Here is a 27,997-nt window from a genome sequence, read left to right on the forward strand (position 1 = left end):
TGTTTTGTTTGACTGCAAGATACACCAACATATTTCGTTTTGAGTAACTGCTACTCTTACAAAGTGATCTATTTGGGAAGGAGGTGGCCAAATGGAGGAGTGAGGAAATACAGTTAACCTAATTACAATATATTTTTTTCTTTTATTAATTTGTAAAGATGTTGAAATGTCAGAAATTGTATCTTTTCCTTTATCAGGACAAAGTAAATAACTGTTAATTATTTTCAAAAACAATTATTTGGGTTAATTTTCATTTTTTAAAGTTTGAATCAATAGTATCCTATTCACACATCGGTAGCACACACCTAACACCTGCTAAACCTATTTTGATCAGACCATTAAAGCTTTGAGAAGGCTGGGTGGTGGGAACCAGCACTGGAAATGTAGGGACTGTTTCCCTGGGCCTTGGATTCATGTGAGTTGCTCTGCCTGCAATTCCCTTCCTGTATTTGACACATCAGGGAAGACCATCATCACCCCATCATCAGTGTCAGCTCAGAAGTTACATCCCCTGTGAAGCCTTCCCTGATATGTGAAGGTTTTCTGTTACTGGCCTTCCAGAGTTCTATTGCATAACTCTAAAACTGTGCTTATCTAATAATATTTATATGTCTTTTCTCCATTGTCATCTTCTTTCTATAATCAAAAGAGAAAAAATGGGGAGAAAGGCCATGCCTTCCCCCATATCATATATATGTGTTATATATGTCATACATATATGATATGTAGATCACATTATATTCTTCATTATATGTACAGATTGAGCACCTATCACCTGGTAAATGTAGACAATAACATTGTTTGGAGAAAAGTCAAAAGACTATCATTTAAACAAGCCAAATCTAGCTAACCTTAAGTATAAAAGCTCATTTAATCATGTTACTATTAAATCGTTTAACAATTCTGTAAGACAGTTTCCTGTTTTACATTTGAGAGAAACAAGGCAATAAGTGAGATCAAGTGCCCAAATTCACCCAAGTAGTGACCAGAAGAGTTAAGAGTTCAACTGATATATCCTGTCTCTCTCTAGCTCTGTGCTCTTAACCTTTAAACCTAACTCAATAGTATTTGACTCACATGCTTTTTCACTAGATTAGGAATTCTTTGAACACAGAAGCCATCTCTTAGCTTTCCTAGCAAACTTCCAACTCCACAGTACCTCTACAATGAACATGTGATTGGATAAGTCCTTTACTGAGCTCACAGCCCTTTTACCCCCACAAGGATTATAAGAGCAGGGGAAGCAAGAAAAAAGATCAAATTGAATGGTCAAATTAAAGACCATTAAGACTCTCCAATTATATAAGAGCTACATAGAGACTTTTGATTTCTACATTAAGCTAAATATTAGTAAAATGCCATGAAATGTAACAGTGATTTATATGCAGCACACTCTAGAAGCAGAGATGTGAGTTAGGGATGATTTGTTCTTGTGGTTTCTCGTAGCTATTTCTGGATTTCTTTGTGGCAAGGGACATTAGTTTCACCTCACGTGGTGTGGGAGCGGTGATGTGCCCAGTGATCAAAGTGCCAATGGTGCTCTGTGCTCAGAGGCCTCTGACTATCTCTCCTTCCTGTCAGTGTTCCCAGATGGCACAGACCAGCTCAACTGTAGCACAATCGGGTTTTCTGAGCTCTCGGCACGTGCCCAATCTTGAAGGTTTTTCCAGTTTCCAAATTTCAACCTCCCCCAAGCAGATACTCTATGCTTGTGGGGTTAGATAGACCTGGTTTTAAATTGCAGCTTTATTATTTACCATAAATGACTTGGGGCAATATGCTTGACTTCTGTAAACTGTAGTTACTTCATCTCCAAAATGGGATTTTATAAGCAATTCCACTTAATAGGGTCGTTATGAGGATTAAATGACAAATGTGTATCAAGTGTCAACCTCCAGAAGGCAATCAGCTAGTAAAACCACAGTCGGGGTTTATTTGGAAACAAAACAAAAGAAGAAATGGGCAGAAAGTGTGTTGCCGGTGACAGCCTCTTGCACTTCTGACTTCTTGGTCTTCATGCTCATACTCCTCATTCAATTCTGCAGGAAAAGGAAACAATAGGAGAGTGCAAGGTATAGTGGAGTCCCTGATTTTCTATGCTTAGCATGCTCTAGCCTTCCGACCACATTTTTGTAGGGTTCTCAACATTAATATCGGTACAAGCATTACAGTGTAAGGTGATGTATCTTATTAAGCTGGGTCCAGGACACAATTTCAGGTTGTCTGATCCTAGAGCCTGACCTTCTAGCCCTTAACTTCTCAATAATATAACATGCTCAACCCGCTCACATATCTTCCTTCTTTAACTTTTTGACTTCTTAATCTCTGCCCTTTCACTACTGAAAGTCATGCAAATATTGTTTATTCTCATTGCTTTTCATTGGGAATCTTTTATTCTCATCTCAAAATCCAATGAGCCCTGCCTTCTGTCACTACCCCACCTTAGCAGTTACTCTCTAGATGGTGCTAATTGTCTTTATAGCTCACATATCAGCAACTACTTTACCACGAAGTAACTTTCAAAAGCTTTGAGTTTATTTGTTGCTCATCTAACAGTGCTGAGCGGTTTTGGATTTAGCAGGGAGTCTCTGTTCCACATAGACATTTAGAAACCTAAGCAGGGCCTCCCTGGTGGCACAAGGGGTTAAAACACAACCCATGAGGCTATCCACAGCCACTGCAGTGCGAGTTCCATCCCTGACCAGGGAGCTACCCACATGGCATAGCAGACCTCTCCTGTCTCGCCCGCTGCTCCCCTCAGCACTGTATTTCACTCAGTCTGCCTGTTCTGCTCCCCACTCTGTCTCTGGTGAATCCTCTCACCCCCCACACCTCTGGCCTGTACCCCAGTTCTTGTATGCATAAATAAATAAATCTTAAAAAAATTAGAAACCTAAGCAAGTAGGGAATTTCTTTCATCACTTGGGGATTCCACTTGGAAGTCATCATTTGGTCAAGTAAAACAAAAGAGTTTGGAAGAGTTTAATGGACTGGATCCCAAGGAGGCACTCATCAGTTCCCCTTTCTACATGTCATTCTTATAACCTATAGACAAACTGTGAGGCCAAACAGGAGAGGAGATTGTGGACTTTCCTAAGCAGCAGAAAATCTTTGCTATCCTTATTAAAGAATGTGAAACTATTATGATCTTTAAATTTCTCCTGTGTCAGGTCAGTGTACATTTTCCTTTCTTGTACCATTTTTCTACTTTCCCATCACATGGTATTTACCAGACAATGGAGTCTCTCTCAAAGTCCCTTCTTTCACACCAAAACCCTTTATGACAAAACACTGTATCCGCTCTTTGGCTAAACATTCTCTCATCTTTCCCCTCCAAAAAAGGAGGCCAAAACTTCTCAGTGAACTTTTTCTCCTTGAGATCATTTAACATCAAATCATAGAAGGTGGGTGCAGGAAAAGGGCCTAACAATGCTTAGCCCAAAGTTTTCTTTATATGGAAGACAATGCTATGCCCTAAGTTGAAAAAGAAATGTCCACAACTGAGTCATGGGTAGATACCAAATCTACGGATTCTTTTACCTCCTGCTATCTCCTCTTGATGCAAGGTCAACCCTATGGGACAATTTTAGTCATCAATATTTTACAGAATTTCTACAAGTAACCCAAAGTGTGTATTAAAAATGTTAACATTTAGGACTTATAAAAATAATGCCAATAAGGTCTCCTTTGTACAAACTGACAGATTAAATGTATTTTTTCTTAGTTCTGCTTCATGATGCTGTAAGTTTTGAAAATCACTTAGTTCTTTGGTAGTGATTACTCAAATGTCAGTGAGAATGAATATGTATATATTAATTCTTGGCAATTAAGTCTGGTGATAATTGTTTTTGTGCATTAGTCATAATCACTTTTTAAGCAGCAAAGCCTATTACTGTTACAGAGTGAGATTCAGATGCCTTGCAGATTTGAGTAATTTGGGGTAATGCAGCTGTGTGTGGTAAAAAGATTTTACAATGCCTATAAAATGTTGCCTCATGACATGTTCAGCAGTGAATCTGTGAAATCATATAGCAATTTCAGTGCTTTCATTAAATACCAGATACCATTTACATTGTGCAGTTTTTAAACAAGAGCTATCCTCTGAGATTAGTAGGGTCTGCAATTGCAAAGCATTTCGCAGTTCTGGACTAGGTAGAAGGGTCTTATGGAATTGTTTCTGGAAACAAACACAAACATGACAAACAAACAGAAACCAGCACACATGAGGGAAATGCATTTGATCTACATTGACCTTAGCTGCATATAGGAGTGTTAACTCTTCTTCCTGCTCTCATCTTCCCACAAAGGATCAGAAGATTTGACTTGCAGCAAATAGTTTGTGGAAAATACACTTTCTCATGAGAGTAGAAGAAGAAGAGAATAGGGGGTTCTATAATAGTGGATTGTATAATGTGTCTTTTTGCAATTTTGAATCATTTTTGACTTTACATTTTTTGTTGTTATTTTTGTTGCAGGTAAGATAACAGATATAACTACTAAGTCAATCATTTATTCAAGTAATTTACGTAGTTATTTAGGTGTATATGAGAAAATAGGATGAATTTTTAAAAAATTAAAGGCCCAACTGATCATTTTTACTTGAATGTTCTAGCATCTTCTGAACTCAACCCATTCAACTCTAAAGTCACTATTTTTTTAATCTAAATTAGCTTTTATCCCTAACTAAAGGAAATCACTGTATTTTAATTAGTGAATCCTTTGTATAAGGAAACAAAGCCCTCTATAGGTATTTACTTTTTAGTAGAGTTATTCTTTTATATATGTAATGGTCTAAGATACACAGAAAATAAGATTTTGGATTCATTATCATTACAGTCTCTGAGTTATGTCAAACATCTTTTCTGGAAGACTACTAATTTCTCAATATCTGCTTTCTTCAGTCTATCTCTCCTGTTCCATTCATTATTCTTTCCCGTATTGTTCCTATTTCTCCAACACTAACAGAACTTTTGATCAGTTGGCTTGTGGGACAACATAAATTGTTACCAAAGCAAGTGTAGTGTATTTTCACATCAACTTGGACTGGGTGAATACAACATTATTTCCTTTTTTTGTAATGAGTAGAAATTTTTACTCTACCAGCTTTTATGATTCTCTTATGAGCAAGAGAAAATATTTTTTCTGGGTGCTCAAGGCATTTGGCCTTCAGAATAATCACACACACATACTGAAATACTATATTAAGCCTTTATCCTGCCATTTACAACAACATAGATAAACCCAAAGGGCATTAAATACAGTGGTGTCATCACAACTAGGTCACAGACTCTTGGAATTCGGAGCCTGTATATTCAGTCTCAGTTGCTCAGCTGTGATGATGACTGACTGAACCATGAGTTCAAGCCCAAGTCCTGATGCTGACCAGCTGTGCAACCCAGCAAAATCTAAACAACTTTTCAATTGAGTTCCTTCTTCAGTAACTTAATATGTGCATAAGGCCCAACTTACAGAGTTGTATTGGAATTGAAGAGAAAATAGAATTTATTTGCAAGACACATAAGTGGAAACCTCACACAAATGAAAATAATTAGTATTACTCTCCACATGTCCTAGTTTAGCACGATAAATATTAATAGTTTAGTTTACTGGTAGATTTTTAAGCAAGTCTCCCAAGTGCACTAAGACCCTAGAACACTTAGTTCTTATTGTTTACTCTTACACTTTGGGGCTAAGCCTCTGAAACCAGCCCTTATGCTTTCTGAACAATGTGTTCCCTCAACACAAACACAGAACCGCAGCCACCCTTATTCCTGATGTCGCTCTCTGCAAGTATTTCCTGTTTGTCTCCTGAAGTCACAATATTGTGACTTAGTCTGGGGCCTCAGTTAGTTGCAAGATATATTAGAAAAAGGCATGGGACTTCATTGCTTTGGGCCAAAATTTACTGAAGCAACATGCAGGTATCTGCAAGCATGTGTCTCTGTGTCACGTTGTGATGGACCTGGAGATGCACAGATGGCTGGAAACCACAATCCCTGTCCTCAGAGCGTGTCCATCCTGGTGAGGGGTATTGCAGACAAATGATGAAAAACAAGATGTTCTGCCTGGACTTCTGAGGCCTATTTCTGTTATTTCCTGTGTGTACCCGTGTATGTTCCTTTACTTCTCTGAATCTAAATTTCTTTAACTCCTAAATGTGGTTACTTCAAAGAGTTATTTTGAAATTTAAGTACACTAATATGGTAGAAACAGCATAGATATTAACTGCCCACTTCTTTTCCTTCTTATTTAATTTCATGTACTTTAAGCCCCAGCTACACAAACAGAAGACTACCCCAGGCTGGAGGTGAAAGGTGACCAGCAATGGCAGAGACCATCCTACTAACGGGCACAGCTTTATACTCTGTTCATGAGCACCCCGGAAAGATTTTATCTGCTGGTTCCTGACTGAATAGACTGTGTCAGGGGTTTTACACTCATTATCTTTTGTCCTTATGCCCTTATGTCAATCCCAATGTGCAGATAGTATCCACATTTGCTCAGTGACAAAACAGAGACTTGACGAGTTTTAGCTTGGTTACGGAGGTGGAGGCAGACTGTTTGATCACAATCACAGCTGTGCCTTATTTTCTATGGAGCTAGTTTTCTGTCTTTCCTTGGTCTGACTTTCTTCATCTGTAACATGGAAATAATGATAGTCCTTCCATCCAATGATATCCTTCCATTTATTTCTTGATTTATTGTTGTTGAACAGTAACACTATACCAGAAGTTACCAGATAAGACCTTGTCTCTGCTAAACTTTCATTTTGTGAAGAAGGCAGATGATAAATACATGAAAATAGTTGAAAACATTTTAAAGAGGGACAGTGATGTGAAGGAAAAAAAATTGAGATGAAAATCTCTGAGCATTTACAAAGGTGATATTTGAGCTGAGAAGCTAGCAGTTCAAACATCCCAAGAAAGAGTTTCTAGGTCTGAGTTGAAGACAGATAAGTTAATACATGCAAAGTCCTTATTATTACTTGATTAAGTAACCAAAAGCAGAGTTTAGAACTAAATCCAGATGTCTCTGGCTCCAAAGTCTGTGTTCTTTCCCACCATGAAGTTGTGCACAGTTACTTACCAACTTCCAGATTTTGAGACTTTCCAACTGACTCTGATCCTGAAGTAGAGGTAAAGACTGAGGAGATGCTTCTTTGGGTCCTGCAGGTTCCACAACAGTTTCCACTGTGGGATAATTTTGTTTTCTATGTCTATTATCTCCCTCTCAATGCATCTTCTTTCTTAAAACACTAGGCTCTGTTAGAATCATAAGCCCAGGAGGAGAGCAAAGTGATAGGGAAAGAAGCCAAGACCTCAACATGATTGTAGTTGATCATACTTTCCAATCAAATTATTTTTGCATTTATAGAGACATGAGAGACCAATTTGTACATCATAGACTGACAGAACCTTACATAAAGGTAGTTATATAAAAATTGATGATGATAATAATGATGATAATAGAGGTGTTCACTATGTCTTCTAGACAGAGAAAGATTTTTATTTTTGGCAAGTGCTTCTCATAGTGACCCATAAATGTTTGGGTTACTCCAACCTCAACTTGATCCCCAGATAGATAGTTTTACTTTGGCCACTGCAGTTAATTACTTTTTTTAAGGACAAGGCAACAAACTGCCTTGTTTTTATTGTGAATGTTGAGAAATCCTCATGATTAGAGAGTTCTCCAAGTCTTACCTAACTCGCTGATATAAAACCTAAACTGATGAGTGTTTTTCAAGTTTTGAAGGTTTGTAAAAGATTTTTCCAGTCAAAATGTTTACATTTATAGCAAGTAATTTTTACTCAATCTTTTAAAGAAGTAATCCACTATATAATAGAGTGATTTAGTTTTACAGATAATTAAAAGTCTCCTTATGCCCCAAATGATCTATCTAAACCAATAAAAGTCACTTTGGGGCCTAGATAATTATCTGGATAATTATTTCAACCCTTTTAACTCTGCTTTTCTGGGCACACAGACATTCAATGAGGTTTGTTGATTTTCTTTTGATTGTGAAAACTTGACCCAACACAACAATTGGGTTTTTTTCATATTTGAATGGGAATGTAGTTTTTCTTTCAATTGAAGAATATTTGACAACTAAATGTTTATATGTTTAAGATATGCAATTTGATTATTCGATGCACAGTGTGAAACAAGCACCACAGTAATTTCATTTACACGTCCACTACCTCAGAAAGCTATTATGTGTGTGAGTGAATGTGTGTGTGAATGTGTGTGTGTGTGTGTGATAAGAACACTAAAGTTCTAGTCTCTTAACAAATTTTAAGTATATAAGAATACTGTTAGGTACAGTTAGCACATTTGTACTTAAGCTCTCCAGAACTTAATCATTTGACATAAATGAAACTTTGTACCACTAGACCAATATCTCCCCATTTCCTCCTGTCCCCAGAATGGTAACCACCATTCTATATTCTGCTTCTATATACAAGTGAAATCATCCAATATGTATATTTTTGTGCACCTGGCTTATTTCATTTAACATAATGCTCTCTGAGTTTATTTATATCATTGCATTGTTGCAAATGTCAGGATAAAGGCTGAATTCTATTCCATTATCTATAAATATAATAAAGTGAAAAATGTCAGGCCGACCTGTTGATTAGCTGAAGTTGGGACGTAGCCTGTAGACTGAAAGTTCATGGAACAACTGATAAGCACTCTGAAGGCTACACGCCTGATTCATGCATCCCAGCTGGATATACCCCTTGCTTTGGACAATAAATATTCTGTTGCCTAATTGCTCACGGCTCAGACTTTGGAGAGAGATCTCCTCTGGGCCCGCTGGTGTAAATAAAGAGCTGCCCTCTTCTTCTCTGAGTACTGCTTGGTTACCTGATGAAATCCTTCCGTAACAATACAGATATAGATATAATAAATAATTTTTCTGAAGGTCAAATGCTTTGAGCACCAAGAAAAATACATTCATTTACTGTTGCTTATGTTAGAATCATAAAGCCCTACAGAGAGCAAAAATTGTTCTACACTTTGTAAAAAAAATGAAATGAGGTATTATTTACCTAGTCCAAAATACTGTATAAAGACACCATGCTTGCTTTGGCAACAATATCTGTTGTCCAATAAATTAGTGGATCAAAAGATCTATCAGATCTATTCCCAAACCACAATTAATATTCTCTTCCTGGTACATTTAAATTAGGTCATACTTTCTCCCATAGAAAAATATGAGCAACATTACATTTTCATCTTAATTTTTATGTTGGAAATAACCTTCAAGTTCATGATGATTAGTAGTGCCTCGGTTTTTAAGGCTGTAAAGAAGAGTGTCCATATTTGAATTTCAACTTACTTATGAGATGGCAGCAATTGCTGTGAAAAGATATATTTAGTTTCAAAAGAACCTTAATAAAAATCATATCTTATTTTTCAATGTAATTTTGAGGCACCATTTACATGGAATGAATGAACTTGGTGGGTATTGACAACTGACATGCAACATTTCCATTAGCCTAGAAAGTCTCATGTGTGTCCTTTACCGACCAACTTTTTGCTGTTCTAGGGCAACCATATTTTAATTTCTACTGTTATAGGTCACTTTTCTTGTTCCTATACTTACTATAAATGGATTCAAACAGCATTAATATCTTCTAAAATGAAAATTTACAAAACATTGTTCCTTTTATTATCCATTAGATCCTTACAGTTACAGAGTGTGGTAAAAGTACTTCAATACAAATGTTTACAGTGGGAATACTATGGCTCAGAGGGTATCCATGACCCGCTTAAAGTCACACAGTAGAGGCTTTAGAAGCAGAGGTGAAGCTCAGTGAGGTGACTCCAGGTTCAGGACTCCTGTAAAATTGTAGTAGATTCTAGAAAGGTATTTACACTTGTCATCATCATATTATATAATGATAATAAAAATAAAAACCTAAGATCGAATCTCAACTTTACCTCCTTTCTGCGTGTGTGATTTTTATTCTTTGTAATTGTTGGAAGTCTGGAAAGCCTCAAACCAAAGGCAGAATGAGATGCTAACTCTTGGAATATTCCATAATTGTTTTAAGCCTTCCTTTGTGATCTTCTGGGACTTCCATTTTTCTCTTCTCGCAAAATCATGAGTTCCTTGCCATTTCTCAAGTGCTTAGCACCATGCCTGGCCCAAAAGTGAGGTGCACTGCAAGTTTGCTAAACCTGTAACTAAAAGTCAGATATAAAGACAAGCAAAGCTTCTCTGGGGAAAGCGCTGCTCTCCACTTTTCTTGTCTCTGCTTAGACTTGCCTGGTTTGGTCTCACCAGATGAAAACTGTATACCCTTGGTACATATGGATGGGATTGCACCTTTTAGAGGAAAATTCTTAGAGTCAATGTCTAATAATGTGTGAAATATATAATGAGATTAATTTCACAGTCATATTAAAAATGTTAAATCACACAATATATCAAGTTATCAAATTATAATACAAATCAACTCAGGAGTAGAGGGTCCCCCTACCTGTTGGAGTTGGATGCCCATAGGGGCAGGAGAAAGACCACTTTGCCCACTGCTACACTTCCTCAGCTTGCCACCTACTAATTCCCTAGCTCTGCCTTTTGCCCGCTACCTATTGTTAACTGCAGCGCTGTGGTGGTATTAAGGGAAACAATAATGTTTGCTAATGCTGTCAACACCTTGGCAATATCTGCCTTTCTTCAATTACTTTTGTTTACAAATTACTCCTAATTTTGTTCTTAAAAGCTAGTTAAGAACAAATGCTGCTAGGATTGATGGGAAGCTAACTGCATGATTAAGTAATTACGTTTTTTAAAGCTTGCCTTACACTAGGACTAATGATATGTCACCCAGTAGCAGAAACCCCAGATAATGAATGAGAAATGTTTATATGTACTTAGTTGCTTTTAAATCTCCCTTCACGCTAGAGCTGGTGCTATGCATGGGGTACTGAGACTAAGAAAAGGAGTGACAGCTCAGTCTCCACCGCCTTTGTGCAGAACTGTGAACTCCCACCAAGGGCTCTTTACAGCCTTCTTCGACGCTTGATTTTTTTGGTTCACTGATGAAAACGCTACATCGTTTTGCTGAATAAAGAGCTGAATGAATTTAACTAGTAGGTGATTGTCCTTTCACGGCAGGGACCAGATTTAGAGCTGATCTTTTGAGAATATAGAATAGAATTAGAGTCAAGGCAGAGGGGCTTTGCCCCCTCCTCCAAATGGGAACTCTGTCCTGAGTGTTGGGGCTGTAGGTATTGGGGAAATGCGCACAGGGATTGGTAAAAGAAAGGAAAAAAGAGGTGTCTCCATGTTTTCACCTGGAGATTCTTAAGTCCTTCTTAGGAATGTACAGTCCCTAGACTCCAGACAAACATCAACTCTCGCCTTCAAGGTTAACTATGCTGAGTAATGTCAGAACTTATTTTGCATGAGGGGCAAAGTTTCCTCACTGTAGCACATGCTCTTCAGTGGCCAACAGTTTTCTGAGACAGTGGGAATGTACTTTTTATACATGTATGTGTATATAAAATGGCAATGCTTTCATCTATTTTATATATTATTTAAGGTATGAGCTACACATTGTGCATAAGCATTTGTGTATAATTTACATTGATGTATTATTAGATATATATAGCTATATATAACAGTGCATTAAAAAACAGCACAAATTCAGTAAGTTACTAGAATTATAAGTTGAAATGTATTATTACAATGAATGTATATGTATCATCCATAAATGCATACTAGCTATACATGTATAGTATACATATGTACTATAGAGACATATGCATATTCTCAAAAATGTATGTAATTCGGGGCCTCCCTGCTGGTGCAAGGGGTTAAGCACTGCACCATGAAGCAATCTGCAGCCTCTGCAGCATGAGTTCGATCCCCAGCCAGCCAGGGAGCAACCCACATGGTGTAGCAGACCTCTCCTGTCTCAGCACTGAGACAGACTCAGACTGCTCCCCTCAGCAGTGTATTTCAGTCCATCTGCCTGTTCTGTTCCCCACTCTGTCTCTGGTGAATCCTCTCACCCCCCACACCTCTGGCCTGTACCCCAGCTCTTGTATGCATAAATAAATAAATCTTTAAATATATGTATATAATTCAACAGTAACAGTAGTGTTAATGGTGTGCTTTAGTGTGATGTTATCATCCATTGTTTTGCATTGATGGTAACAGAAAAACAGTGCTGGTTTTCAATTTAGGCTTACCTTGACCATGTACATGGAATTTTTTTAAACATCTTTCTCAAACTCCTTTTTCATTAGGGTAGATTATAAATACCAGCCCTATTGGGGTTTCTGTGAGAGTATATGAAATTGTATATAAAATTCATTCAACTGCCTTATACATAGTAGGTACTAAATAAATTTCTGTTTTGTTTTCTAAGAACTGTATTTTTTTTTACTCAAACATTGACTAATAGTGACCCCTGAGAGAAGCAACAGACTATGCAATTTTCTCTACTTGTGAAATTCAAACTAGTTATCTCTTACTGCCGAGTAATAATGACTGTAATAAACTGAGGAGATTTCCGTTTAAATAAGTGGATGATTTTAGCTGACTCTGGAAATGTAAATGGACCCTAATTAACGAATGCCTTAATCGTTCTTCCTGTTTCTTCTTTATAGACACATTATTTCTTGCCTAGGGGTGAATACAGTCAGTGTACATACGTTCAGATATGAATACACATATGCATATACATTTTCAAGGTACCAGCTTTACTAGAGAAGAACAAAGGATATTCATTTATTAGGACTACAAAAATCTCCTCAAGGGCTTCCATTTGCATCGGAATAAAATCTGTCTTTCTTAGTCTGGCATTCAAGGCTTCTGAGTCAGACTTCAACTATCTTTCATGAGATACTCCATTTTCCCTGAGAAATCATCTTTGTCTTCTGAATTTCCAGAAGACTCATTCCTTGTACTAATCATTTGACATTGATAATTCTTTTTTTAAAAGATTTATTTATTTATGCATACAAGAACTGGGGTACGGGCCAGAGGTGTGGGGGGTGAGAGGATTCACCAGAGTCAGAGTGGGGAACAGAACAGGCAGATTGACTGAAATACACTGCTGAGGGCAGCAGCGGGCGAGTCAGAAGAGGTCTGCTGTGCCATGTGGGTTGCTCCCTGGCCAGCCAGGGATCAAACTCATGCTGCGGATGCTGTGGATTGCTTCATAGTGTGGTGCTTAACCCCTTGTGCCACCAGGGAGACCCCATTTATGATTCCTTTTAAGAGTCTTTTGCTATCTCATATCTCAGATAAGAATACAAGATATTGAATTTATCTGATGAAGAATATTTTATTACTTAAAATATAATTACTCTTCATGTAACTATCACCAGCTTATGATAGAAAAATTTAAATATATAACACAGTATAACAATTAAAAATTACTTGTGATTACATCATGGAAAGATAACCCTTGATAACACCACAAGAGATATTAAGTTCCTTCCAAGAATTTTCCATGTTTTTAAAATGAAATAGGTACTGTCAAATGTATATTATTCCATGTGGATTTTTAAAATTTGGTATTGTATTATACATACACACATATATATGTACTTGGACATATATATGTATATAATATATATAATAGTTTATAGATTAATAATAGTTAATAATTAATAATATATATAATAGTTTATAGATTCGTCTACAATTTTGTGAAATATTACTTGGCAACATTATAAATAACTGTATAATAATCTTATAGGTTGTTATCATACTTCTATTCATGTTATACATGTTATTTTTAATATATCTAGTAATGATAAACTAAATCTCTTTATACTCAAATCTTTCTTCAACTTTGATTCTTCCTGAGAATAGATTTCTTCTAAGTTGAACCTACTGTTTGAAGAGTCTTGACACAAATTGCCAAATTATTTTCCAAAATGCTTCTACCCATATATACCAGCTCCAACAATGAGTACCTCTTTTGCTGCCATCTTAAAATTTTGAGAAGTCTTTTTTAATTAACATTGTAGTGCCATAAATCATTATAAGTTCCACATCTGTTTATGATTAAAATAGAATATTTTCAAATTGTGAATTTTTCCTGTCTGGAAGAGAATCTGAAATTAGCCTAAATTCATTTCTTTAAATTAGTTTACTTTTATTTATGAGCTATAAATGAAAAAAGTAGAATAAAAAGAAAAATGAAGAATGAATAACTCTTTTCCTCATCTGCTACTTATATTTTTTTCTGTACACCAGAAACATCAAAGATTTCTTAAATTATTTTCTTAAACATGGTTGGTGAATTCACTTTGCTAGTTCTGTCTTTGGGAGGCTCATTAGTATTCCTGGTATTTTAAAGCACTCTGGTTTTCCTTTACTCAATGTTTTACAGTGCCCCATGTCCTGCCTGTTTCTGCCTCATCTAGTTCTGGATGCACATTCCAGAAAGCTGGATGTGAGTTTTCCTGACCATTTACTCCTGGCTACTTCAGAATAATTGTCATACTTCCTCAAAGAGGAACCACACAGAGGTACTAATGGGGTTGAAATAGAGAACTCAGCGAGGCAGAAGACACCTCTGAGTTTCTGAATTAGTGATATCAAACCCAGGTTAAGTTGTTGATGGTACATATTAATTCTCTGATGTAAGAGAATTTGGGGGCTGAACCAAGTATGAAGGGGGGTGATTATGGGCTTATCTAATCTTTTACCATTACTTACCTGTTTAGCTGAGTTACTTTAGGGTTTGCACTAGTTGATGAATAAGATTTGCCAATTCATCCTACCAATTTTAAAGATTTTATTTATACAAGAACTGGGGTTCAGGCCAGATGCACAGAAGGGTGAGAGGATTCACCAGAGACAGAGTGGGGAGCAGAATATCATCCTACCCATTTTAAAGTTAAGGTTGGTACTTCCATTATATTGTTCTGATGAGAAACTTTGTGACATTAACATTTTTCTGTTTTCATGGGTGTTTGGAAATAAATCAGGTGCATATTTCTAATTGCTGTCATGCCCTGGAGTATTTTAAGAAAATAAATTTTACAGTTTGAAAACTTTTATATTTGGAAAATAATATCTCAATGGCCATCATATTTCTCAATCAAAATTGTTGGTCCCCACAACCACAAAATGAAATGACCATTCTTCATAGTCTAAACAGCCTATTTCATTAATCTATCTACTATCTGGTATATCTGTCTAATATAACTATCTGTATTACTAACCTGTTTTTTCTCTCAGCATTATTTTCAATTTATACTAGAGATAATGTTTAAAATATAAATAACCTTAGGAAAATATACGGGGTGAAAAAGATCTCTTGGATCTTTATGGGAGATAGCATTTGAACTGGGAGCTCAATCCCAAATGAGAGGCAAGAGGGCAGTGGAAGAGGAAGGAATCAACTCATTATTGATCTTTGTTATAATTTGATCCACCCCACCCCCTGCTCTTCCCCATGCATGAGTCACAATATGTGGGAGTCAAAGCAAGTGTGAAAGCAATTGCCTCAGTTAAATGAAAATTTGAAAGTATTTGCCTTTTCTAATGTCAATAGGTCTGCATCACCACCAAATAAAAAGACCAGCATAATTTTATTGTTGAATAAACAGGTGTCATGTCCCTTTTTCTCTCCTATCTTTAAAGTTCATATTGGACTAGGGTCAAGTATCACTTGTTTATTTGGAGTTCACAATCAATATTAACTTCTCACTCAAAGAAAGGTCACTGGAGAGGAAGAAAAGTGGTGAAATGTGTGTTTACACAACCGAATGACTTGTTGGATGAGTCAACCTAATTCTTTTAACCTTGCTGAGTTTTCAGGTCACGACATTTAAAAATATAATAATAGTCTCATATGTATGTAAAATAGCAATTCTTGTATATTACATAAAATAAGAGATATTTGACTTTCTTGGGCAATATAGTGGTGAAAATTATTGTGGTACAAATTATGCCCATTTTTCAGGATATTTATTTGGGGTCTTCTGATGCAGTGGTCCTCAGCCACTGCCCTGTGTCAGAATTGTCAGGGGAAATTTGGGGGCTTATCAATGCCTGTGTCCCACTCAAGGTCAATTAAATCAGAACAGGATGGGGGTTGAAAGGTGGGCAGGATTTGAATGAGCAGGGCTAAGAATCACTGTTTTAGTATCACAAAATACCAATTAGTGCACCTTTGCTTAAGTAATGGTCTGGGAGGGATTGGTTTTTCCAATTCATGACTCTCTACTTGCTCTGGTTCTTAGCACAAAGATCATCTTTAAAAAAAAAATCAAGTGAAGTTAATGCAAGTGCCCTATCATTTCTCTGGTCATTATGAGTGACATATCTGTGCTCAATCCCAAACACGTCATTGTTCTCATGTCATCACTCTTTTCCATGTTACAGAGATCACTCCTGTCAGTTCCCATTCATCTGGAAGAGCCAGGCCTACACTTAACAACCTGAGGCCCTGTCTGTGCTTCTGACAAGCCCTGCCACATAATGACTGTCACCAAGTTGAGAACACATAGGCTCCTGTCCGCTGCCACATTGAGGCAGTGGATTGTTAGGACTGCAACTTATTCATCATACCATTTCATGCTAGAACTGAAAATAAATGGCAAAGTAAATCACTTGGGGGAATAAAAGTCCGTTGGATTTTTGGTCAAGTCACCGTGAGGTGATATAAAACTTTCTTGGCTCTGACACTTCAAGAACATACAAACACAAGTGCTGATACGGAATCTTTAAGATGGTCTGGCAGAAATGTTCAGAAAATCACTTGGCTGTTTACTTTCCCAGGTAGGTTGGTAAAACTGGAGTCTGGGAGAGAGTCCAAGGTTTGGAAGAGAAGCCAGGCCTAGAGGCATGTACCCTGATATCCTTTTCTCAATCTTATTTTCCTCCATTGTGGATAGGAGTGGAAAATGTATAAGTAGGTAAGTAATGACTGTGCATTTGTGCATTGTTTTTCTACTTAATCATCTATATTTTCACAATGCCTATGGGAGGTGATATAAAGTGGCAATTAGAAAGATACTTACAGATTAATAGGGTACCATTTAATGTCCTGAAAAGTTTAAGGATGATTGCATCTTGCATGAAATTACTTGGGGAAGATTGGGACTCATTTTAAGAAGGATGCCAAGTGCTACAGTTCTCAGCATGTCACCCCTTATTACCCATCCCAACAGTTTAGAGAAGAGTGGAAGCAGATGATTCACTCAGGAGTACTCCCTACTGAATCATTTAAAGATAATATTATGGTTTATATCAAATTCAAGAGTTTAATATGCCCTGTTATCAGTGGTGATAACTACCAAGGTTTATAGAAAGCAGAGAGCCATAATGGGAGGGACTGTAAGACTTTGGACTATCAGAAATATTACAGAACTCAAATTTTTGTTTGAATTTTTCAGTTTAGCATTGTTAGAACTGCTGATTCAGAAGCAAATATCATGATGTTTACAGAAACTCTAGTAACATAGTATTATATATACATATTATCTATTATCTGTATCTATATATATTTCTGTCTATACATCGATTGATCTATCTATCTATATTCCTGAGAGGATATCTAAATTCATGTGATTATAGATTCACCTACTAAATTTTGGCAATTTCCTAGGAAAATAAAAGTCACAAAGGTGTTGTACTGATAAACCAAAATGCATGTGGAATAGAAAGTTGGGGATTTTATCACAGTTTTCCTACTAATTGCCATATGAGAAAGATTCCATGCAATGACCATTAAAGTCAATGGGAATATTCAATCTCATATAACATATTCTCTTATTTATTTTTTCAAAAAAATACACCTTGAATACCATGATCTAAGAATATATTCCCTATTCTAAAAGCTTAGCCTAATGAAAGCCTGGATTCAAAGAGTAGATACATAATAAATACTTATTAGCTGCTAAAGAAGTAGTTAGGTTTTCAAAGAATGGATCAATGTCTTGTTACTTAGCTTAATGATCACATACATTAAAATTCCCTTTCTCCTAATGCTCCTTTCTCAATGAGGCAACCACTTGGCTTGAAAAGGTAGAATCAGCACATTCCATGTACTCTGGATTGACACAGACACCTTACCCACCACCCAAAATCAGGAACACTTCAAAAAGTGTCTAACCGAAAGCCAAGATGATCTAAGAAGAAATCTTGAAGTCTTGTTCACTATTGCAATTAAATGTATTCACACATCAGCCCACCTAAGGGAGGAGAGAAGACTTCATTAAATCCAGAATGCAGTTGGATAATAGAAAAACAAAGAGAAAAAAAATAATAACTCTTTTGCAGTATGTGTCTGGCAAGATGAGTTAGACCCAGTAGTGGAGCAAAGACTGTCTAGAGAGGGGACAAATGATTCTGGAAACTTACAGTAAGGGACTACTTCTAACCCTCTCTGATGCAGCCCCTTCTCTAGGAACTATGCACCCTGCTTAGACTGTGGAGGACAACCATCTGAAAGAACTGATTGCTAGGGGTCCTGGTACTTCTACTGTGTGTGTGTCTGTTCTGCTAAATCTGACTAAAACAAAGGTGAGTTATGGAGACCTGGAAGCACCCAAAAGATGCCAAGGAACTGCTACAGGGACAACAGAGACTAAGAGAAACAGCAAGTTAGAGAAAGAAACAATGCTGGCAAGCTCATGAGGGAGCATCAGAGTCCTCGGTGGGGTCTTTTCCACTGGGGGAGCAGGAAATGTGGGCACGTAAGCCTCAGCAGTCCCAGGTGGCCTCAGTGAAGGTTTGCGGTAGAATTGCAGTAGATGAAGTATTGCTTCTCCCACTCCCTCCACTTTGATTGTCTAGAGACTGAGAACAGGTGATGTTGGGGGAAGCACTAAGACTGTAACATGGTTGATAGAAATGTTGATGGGGCCTCCCCAATGGCCTAGAGATTAAGACTCAGTGCTCTCACTACTACAGCTGGAGTTCAATTCCTTGCCAGGGAGCTAACCCACATATGGTGCAGCAGACCTCGCCTGTCTCACCCTATGCTCCCCTTAGCAGTGTATTTCAGTAAATCCACCTGTTCTGTTTCCCAGCGTAAATCCACTCTGTCTCTGATGAATCCTCTCACCCTCCCCACACCTCTAGCCTATACCCCAGACCGTCTATGCAAAAATAAAAAAGAATTTGAGGAAAAAAAAAAAGAACTGTTGCTCAAACACATGTGCACCAACTGTGAAAGTGACCTTCTCTAAGAGGATATTTTGCTGGCATTGTTAACATGGGGAACTTCTACATGCCTATGAAAAATAACTACTGTATTTGATTACTAGCCTATTTTTCTATGTCTGTAAAATACTGTATGTAAAAATCCTTGAGTAAGTAATATGCAGGAGTTATGTCCTCGTAGTAATATGCCTACACTCTGAAGAACAGATACCAGTGGTCACTGTGTCCTCAGTCACCAGCGTGGCACAATATACATCAAAGCACTAAGTAAATATTGGGAAAATGAATAAATGAATAGAATGAATGAGTGAATTCAGTTTGTATGTAGCTTTAAGATCCCTAGAGTTATAAATGAAAATATACAATATTAAGCATACAACTTGTATGATGTTATTCACCATGTGCAGCACAGATCAAGGAATGAATTTGATTAATTTTAAAATTACACATGTGTTTATAAATGGCTTTCCCAGTAGTCACAGAGAATTTGTCTTGAATGCTTTATTAAGGAACTGCTTCTTGTCACCAGCCAGTGCTAATGCATGTAAATATATACAGGCTGCATATGTTATACCTGAAATGATTAGTGGCTCATTAGGAGCATGCCAATGATGTAAAACCAGAAATCCTTCAATCACCTTCCTTCTTTCAAGATCTCAAATCAAGAACAGGTACTTTAAAAACTGTTTCTACCCTTCAGGTGGGTTGATAACAGAAATAACAACACTGGGTCTGTGGTCCCAGTTTTGTTTTATGTTCTCCATGGTGAGGGATTGCTTAGACCATAGGTCCTCAGTGACTGGAATTTGAATACATGGCAGACATCAGCGTAAAAAAATATGACTTCTTAGAAAGGGCAAAGAATGAAGGATGTAGTGGATTTGCAGTTGCTGGCTATGCTCTTTACCAAATGTTCATTTCATCATAGGTTCCAGGTCACATATTCATTTGAAAAATGTACAGGAAAACCAAATGTTTTAGAGAGATGCTGTCCTATATGGTAGCCACCAACTGTGTGTGGCTATAAGAACTTGAGATGTAGCTAAACTTAAATGAAATGTGTTGTGGACATAAAACACACACTGGATTTTGAAGACTTAGTTTGAAATGAAAAAGCATAAAACACTGATTATATACTACAATGACAATATTTAGGGTTAAATAAAATATATTATTGTAATTAACTTTACCTGTTTCTTTTTACATTTTTAAACATGACTCCAAGAAAATGTAAAATTACATTTAAAATTCAATGCATAATATTTATATATTTAAAATTACATTATATATTTAAAATTACAGTTATGTTTGTGACTTGTTCTATATTGTGCAGGTTTAGAAGGGCCACTAAGTTAAGTATTATGTTTTATTCATTATTAACATATGTTTATTTATTCAAAGACTATTGAACTTCTAGTTATATGCCAGGCATTAGGCAAGATATATTAAGCAGAATATATCAGACAAATGTGGTCAAACCTGACCTCTAGTCTCTCTCTTTCCTGTTATTACAGAAAAATGTACTGCGTGGAAATGTTTCTTTGTATCTCCATTCCTCCGTATTCTGAAACTTTCATTCATTTAGATTGTGTGTGTGTGTATGTGTGTGTGTGTGTGTGTGTGTGTAGAGAGAGAGAGAGAGGGAGCGTAGAAGAGAGACAAGTTTTGAGTTAGCAATATATATTTGACTTTTTGGGGTGTGGAAGAGATCATCCAGAGAGAGGTGACCTATCATGAAATTCTGAAACTTAATTCGCCATGAACTGAACAAGTGAGCTCCTGAAAGTTAACTAAAAAAAAGAAAGTTTATAAAAAAGAGAAGAGGACTGAAAACAAATGTCTTATAATTCTACAATGGAATGGGAATAAAAATTGGTGCATATAAAAAAAAACTTTGAAAACTATGAAATAGATTAAATTATGAGGCATTTTGTCCAGGTATAGTGTAATTAGGAAAAAAGCACCTCAACATAACACCAAACCAAAAAATAACTCTAAAAATGATGCAGGCTATTCCTTGCTTTGACAGTATCTACTTTCTAACTTTCAATTGAACATAGCAGATAATGTTCTTTATATATGTTAAATTAAGGATGTGAGGATATTAGAAGACTGAGAACATAGAATACAGGCTATTTAAGTGGGAAGGCAGCATATTATGGGGACCATATGACTTCCAATTGCTTAGGTGAACTGTTTTCCACAGTCACCATTTGGAAGGAGATTGACATGTTGGGCTTCCCTGGTGGTGCAAGGGGTTAAGACACAGCACTATGAAGCTGTCTGCAGCCACTGCAGCATGAGTTCGATCCCCAGCCAGGGAGCTACCCACGTGGTGCAGCAGACCTTTCCTGACTCGCCCTCTGCTCCCCTCAGCAGTGTATTTCAGTCAGTCTGCCTGTTCTGTTCCCCGCTCTGTCTCTAGTGAATCCTCTCACCACCCGGCATCTCTGGCCTGCACCCATCTCTTGTATACATAAATAAATAAATCTTAAAAAAAAAAAAGATCAGCATGTTATAGACTGGAAAGCGTGGTATAAGCCAGTCTCTCGTTCTTCTCTAAGCTTGTTCTTGTGCAGACAGAGTCCTGGAGAACAAAGCAAGAGTTTCCTTTTAATGGGGAAATCACCTCACGTGGAAGAGCATCCTGATCTCTGCCACAGGTCTCTTATTTTTACAGATGTGTCATTATCCCTCCTTGTTACTAAGAAGTGAAAAATAGACTCTTTCCGTAAAAAAAATATAAACTGGCAGAAACCACTGAAGAGTTGTTTCATTTTTCCATATTTCCCCCACCATCCACTGTCACCACCAGCCATAGCAACCTATGAAGAAATTATACACCAAAGTTTTCCTTTATTCACCTTGTCCAAAATAAACTATATGAAGAACCAAAGAATGTAACCAACTGTGTCTAAAAACAAAAACTGTGCAGGAAACTATATGATCATTTCTTTCCAGTGATTCATACTATTCTACCTGAAAGTTTCTGTTACTGCATAGGCTACTTTCATCTTCCTGACACCTGAGTCAATTCATTGTCTCCATTTTACAGTTCACACTGTGAATCATAAAGACCAATTCAATTATATATATATATTATATATATTCATATATAATTATACATAAGTATGTACACAGATGATATATATATATATAATAGCTCTACAACATGGTTCTGGGACCAAGGGAAAACCCCAAGGAGTACTCTTGCCCTTCAAAGATTTGCAGTCTAGTAGGGAAGGCAAGATAGTTATGCTTTAATTGCTATTTGGAAGTTCCAGGCTATCTATCTTTCAGGTTAGAGAGAGAAACTTAAACTACATGGTCCACAGAAGCTGAATGGCAGGCTGGAAGGTTGAAGAAGGCTTCCTGGAAAAGCAGTGTCTTGAAAAGTGAAGATTCGGATCTGAATAGGTCAAGAACACTCCAGATGAGTATCGGGGGAAGGCAATGATGGGAAAAGTAGATTGATACATAAAAAGATAGAAAGTAAAAGTAGATAAAGTTTTGAGAGAGAAAATCCTGAAATTAAGTGGTCTTTATCTGAACATTTCCACCCAGCTCCTCCAGGAAAGCAAACTTCCTCTCCTGGCTGTTTTGCTACTGCTAGACAGACCTTGTCCTCCCATAAACTCTCTTTTATTCCCAGTAACAGCCAGTTCCACCTGCGATGATGATGAAATGCAAGGGCACCCCCTTAGAGTGAAACCAGAGACCCAAGAGAGGTGGAACTGGAGTCAGAGCGGAGCTTTCCACCCCAGCCTCCTTGAATGACCTCCATACACTCACGCAGGCACACATACGCCTCAAGAATATGACGTACATCAGTCAATCCTAAGTTTCCCTGGAACTTACAGGCTTTCCAGTTTCTCCAAGTGTTTGATCTGTAACCTACATGTGACTTTATTCGTTTAAAAAAGGAGAAAACAAAAATCAAAACCAAAAATATATTATTCCCAAAGCCTGTTGCTCAGCTTGATGTGAAATTTCATGCCTTGGTGCTACTGCTTTTCATTCATTTACTCTCTTCCACAATAAATGCCTAATATAAATTACAAAGCACCACACACACACACACATACACACGCATGCACGCACACAAGCACACATACCAAAATTTGGATTCTGCCCTTTCTAATTACAAATCACCACCTGTGGTAAAATTATTGAAAAACAGATGAGCTTTTCATTCTAGCAATAGCCTTAAAACAAGCAGCAGTTCCAACTGCCAGGGTGATGTATAGACACCACGGAGGGCAGATGAGGGATTAATTAGGTCTGTCCTTGCACATTGCCAGGGGAGCACTTCTGTAGAGGTGATTGAAAACTAGAAAGAGTGGCATTAGTCTTCATTGTTGGTTAAAGGCAACAAAAATAAAGATGCAATTGAGTTGACAAAGCTTCAAGGTATGTGGCTGAGTCATTTGGAGGTGTCAAAATGATCAAACTATAATTAATTAGCTAAAGTGCTATATTTAATCCCTCAACTTTAATGAAGAATTTTGCATCCAAGAACAAATAGCAAAGGAAGGACCATCGGTTTCTGATATTTGTTAGGTCTGGGGGTGGGGGCAGTCGTTATGGGGAGACCTTAAGTTTTTCTCAGGCTGTAATGATCAACACCCCCTGCTCTTAATCTTATTGTCATTTCCTTTTTCCTTATAGAACAGTGGTGTTGTTCTCTGCATTTGTATGAGGGGAGCAATTATAGGCAAACATCCCTCCCTGCAGCCTGTGAGTCTTTTTTAAGAAAGCCTAGAAGATTGACTGGCAGGGGGTTGGGGGGAATCAGCCACTTGCAGATCCCTTGCATGATTTTCTGCCAAACAGTGGGTCTGTTAAAGCTTCAAGAATGGCTCACAAATTAAAAAATAATTCTTGATTATAATTAGACAACATTAATAGAAGGCCTACTATGTGTTGGACACTGCTTTCTTATTCTAAAAGCATTTATACATGGGGTAAGCACATAATGCAGACTATTCCTTAAAAAGATGATGATTCCATTTTTTTCCCTGTTGTCTGTAAATTTTTTGCCCACATTATTATTTTATAAATTGCTTTCTGAGCCCCTAGGGAGCAGGAAACAGGTCTGTGTTGTGCTCTTTGTATGGGGCCTAACTTGAGCCTTTAATGGCTCCTTGATGAGGCTCATGATTCAACCAGCTCTAAGTGAAGGCAGAACTGAAATGTATTAATATTTAGCATTTTAATGAATTGGCTATAAATTAGCAGATTTCCTTCCTATTATTATGTAGGCTTTGTGCTCATTACATCTAATTTAGTATTGATTACCATTTTTTAAAAATTGGTGTAATGTTTTTCTCTATTATAAATGGTTACTCAAAAAAACCTTAAAAAAATGCACCAAGTTATTATAAATAAAAAGAAACAGAATTAAGGACAAGATAATCAGTATTTGAAAAAGCTGTTCTTTTCAGCTCTTTAGTCTGCCGGATTATTAAAATATGCAGAAAAACACTTAGAATGGAAATTGTCATGTAGAATCGATTTCATGTAGAAATAGTGTCTCAACTCTTTTTAAGGATCTATAATAAAATTTTTGTTTTAGTAATTTTTTAAATATAAATCATCATTATAATTATGCCAGGCATAAGGATTAGTTCAAATATATTAATTAGTTAATTAAGTATTTTAGATATTTATTTTCTACAAATATCTTCTTGCCTAGAGTAATAACAAAGTAAATAATCAGAAAGGAGTCCCTTGTTTTCTCCCTTCTTAACAAGTAAAATATAGAAGTTATACATTTTGTGTCTGAAAGTTGGAAATTTTTTCTTGGAGAAGAGATATTGCAGGAGAAATCTAGAGATTCTGCCCTTACTGTCAAAGTAATAAATGTTTCTAATTGAGAATGTTTGCAAAGAGAAATCACTGGGAAATTAAATAAAGAGCAATCTTCCCATTAGCCTTGTTCCAGTTTCCAAGATATGTTTAGCATGTGAACTCTCAGTAACAAAATTATCTATTTACTTGTCCCTGTATTATTTTCAGTTGAACTGGTCATATCTATGTAATAATTAATAATTCAATGTCAAGTACCCTAGGAGCAAGGTGGTGTTCGCAAGAAAGGTTAACAGGAAAGTGTCACAAACTAAGCAGGAGTTATACCTAAGATAACAATTCAGGGCATTATTTTGTGACAATTCCATGTACCCTCTTCAGTGAAAACTTCCAAAGACAATTTTCACAGTTTTCCTTAGAGGTTACGCTTTAACAAGTAACCTCAAGCATCTAATGATGATAACAGTGGCAAAAGTGTCCTTAAATGTAGAATGTGATTAACACATCACCACACACTTTAACGTTTGACAGGTGGTAGTGAAAGGAATGTGGCCAACAGGACATCCCCCAACTTGCCTCCATTCCACACCTTTGTTCTATCAAAATAATGTACTGGACCCTGAGCTGCTATTTAAACAAATAAACATCATCATTAATAGTGTTTTACAGTCAAGTGCCACGTTAAATTTTTACAGTACTTTCTTAGACCATTATATCTGATCCTCAAAACTATCTGGGATAATTGATATTACATCATTTTACAGATCACTTGAAAATGGCCTGCACAATTTCTCTATCTGTATCACTGATGGCACATTGTTCATCTTCTATCCATTTCTACTGAAAGAGAAGCTTGGAATTAAACATCTTGCCTCATCTAAAGCCCAAGCATAATTTCCTTTCATCGTTTTTAAAGCTAATGTTAAAGGTAAGAAGTTATTTTGTGAATTCTTGAGGGGGTTTACAATGTGTGTTTTTTGCTCTTTTATTTTTGAAGAAGAGTCTGGCTGCATATAACATATACATGGCTGACTACACCCAGAGAACCTTCTCTGCACAGGGAGGGCTCAGCTATCCTTCAGGGATCCCTTCGCTCAGTAGAGCTGCCTTTGCTTCAAAAAGGAAGCTTGTCCTATTCTTAGCTAGTAAACAGTAAAATGCATATCTAACCAATAGTGGTGTTTGGAGTGGGGAGGAGGTTTAGAAATGGATATGTCCAGATTTTTTATGAGGAGAAAGAAAAAGGCATTGCAAAGGAATGGCTGATCAACAGTTTTTAAATCCCAGAAAAACTCCTATGCCAGAAAAGGACGACTGTGGGAACTAGTGAGTTGCTCTAGTGTGTGCTTAGGTGAACTTCACCTTATTCTTGAACACACCTTATTAAGGTGAACTTCACCTTATTCTTGTTGCCTTGCAAGGCGTAAACCACTGGCAAATGAGAAGGAGGGAGAGGAGCATGCGAGGATCTTTACAAATGAAGTGGAAAGTACTTGAATCTGGCCTAACTTCCTATTCTCCTGTGTTACCTCTTTCTACCATCCTATTTCCACTTTCCTTTCCCCCCAGTGCTAGAACAGGCTAAGTGAGAGAGTCTAAAGACGTGAACCTTAAATACATTATTCCGCTGTCTCATCTGACTCTGGTTCTTGAGAAAATGTGAGCAGGATAAAGACAACTCTGAGTGTACTATTTCATTGCAGAGGGTGCAAGCAGGAAAAATGTCAGTAACATTTCTGAAACTGACATGTAACAACAAACACCTGAAGAGGCTTGGGCAAGCTGCCAAAATATCTGCTGGTGTTACCTGGCAATCAAGGATCTTTGCAAGATGTGAGTTACATGTATATCCTTACATTGGGCCAGAGCAGTGCCTGCCTTTGCAAGGTGCAGTGTTAGGTCATTCTAAGTCCAGTCGAACCAGTTTCATACTCTTGCTCAGATGGTGCAGTTGGGCCTCACTTATCATTTCCTTCCCTGAGCTATGGAGGTGGTTGTGCAATAATTTTCTTTGCATATTTGCATACCTTTCTCTTATTATCTTGACATATTCACTCATGATAAAGTTTAAGTCCGGTCAATCTTAGGGAACACTGATTTTATTTATTGTCTCAGAGTTGTGAAAGGCACATGGCTTTGATTGGGAGGCAGGCATTCTTTATGCCTCTGATTTCCTCCTCTGTCCAGCTCTCTTCTGCTGCATTTCAGATTTACTGCTTCTCCTGCAGTGGTGGATTTTCTGTTTTGTTTTGTTTTGTTTTTGTGACTAGATCTGTTGCATCCATTTTTTGTCTATATTTTTCTTGGAACTTGATATATGAATTTTTTTTTATTTATATCAATGACTGAGCTGTGTGTTGTTGTGTCCCATCTGGAAGAGACTCAAAATTCAACAGACACAAAATATCAAAAACTATCAAAATATCAAATAAAAACAAACACCAATCCTCCAGTTCCTGTTTCCAAATCCCTAATGCTATAACCCGAGATCTATATCCACAGCTCTTCACAGGGCTTAAAGGAGGCCAGAGAGACAAGCAATGGTTACAAATAACTTGAAAGTTGGGTAAACACAACATAACCGCAGCTCTTTGCGCTGGGAAAATGCCAACTATTTACCTTCCACTGGTGTTATCTTCCCAGATGGCTTGAGGAGGGAGTGAAGCCTCTAGATCAGTGATTCTTACTCAAGCAGATTTTGTCACCCTAGGGGACATTTGTCAATATGCAGAGACATTTTTACTTGTCACAACTGGGGACACCCTATTGGCAGCCGGTAGGTAGAGACTAGGGTTGCTGCTTAATGTACTAAGATGCACAGAACAGCAGCCCCGACAACAAAGAATCATCCTTCTCAAAGGATCGGGAATGCTGAGGTTGAGAAACCCTACTCTAGATCTATAGGTAAGAAGATGAGAATTCAAATTGTCAGGAGGAAACTATCTTCCCTAAAATTTTCTCCTTTATCCATGAAATGTCAATTGAGGAGACACTGTAGTTAGCTATCTAGGTGTAGGCATTTCTGTTTCATTTATACTGTGG

General features: G+C 37.1%; 1 long non-coding RNA gene across 3 annotated transcripts in view; it reads right to left on the reverse strand.

Annotated features, from left to right (window-relative positions):
* Positions 1-1,822: 1,822 nt before the first annotated feature.
* The window catches only part of LOC119253341 (uncharacterized), a 49,674-nt gene continuing 23,499 nt past the window's right edge, over positions 1,823-27,997 (reverse strand). Inside the window, exons 4-5 of one of the 3 annotated variants that reach the window (XR_008553244.1) lie at positions 18,096-18,174; positions 1,823-2,039 (exon numbers count right to left, since the gene is read on the reverse strand). This is a non-coding gene — a long non-coding RNA (uncharacterized LOC119253341). The remainder of the gene's footprint in view (positions 2,040-18,095; positions 18,175-27,997) is intronic. The other 2 variants (XR_005127045.2, XR_005127046.2) reach the window with 2 other exon arrangements.

The sequence above is a fragment of the Talpa occidentalis genome, unplaced genomic scaffold, assembly GCF_014898055.3.
Source record: "Talpa occidentalis isolate TD23 unplaced genomic scaffold, MPIMG_talOcc4v2.1 talOcc4.2, whole genome shotgun sequence".
In the NCBI taxonomy this organism is placed as follows: Eukaryota; Metazoa; Chordata; class Mammalia; order Eulipotyphla; family Talpidae; genus Talpa; species Talpa occidentalis.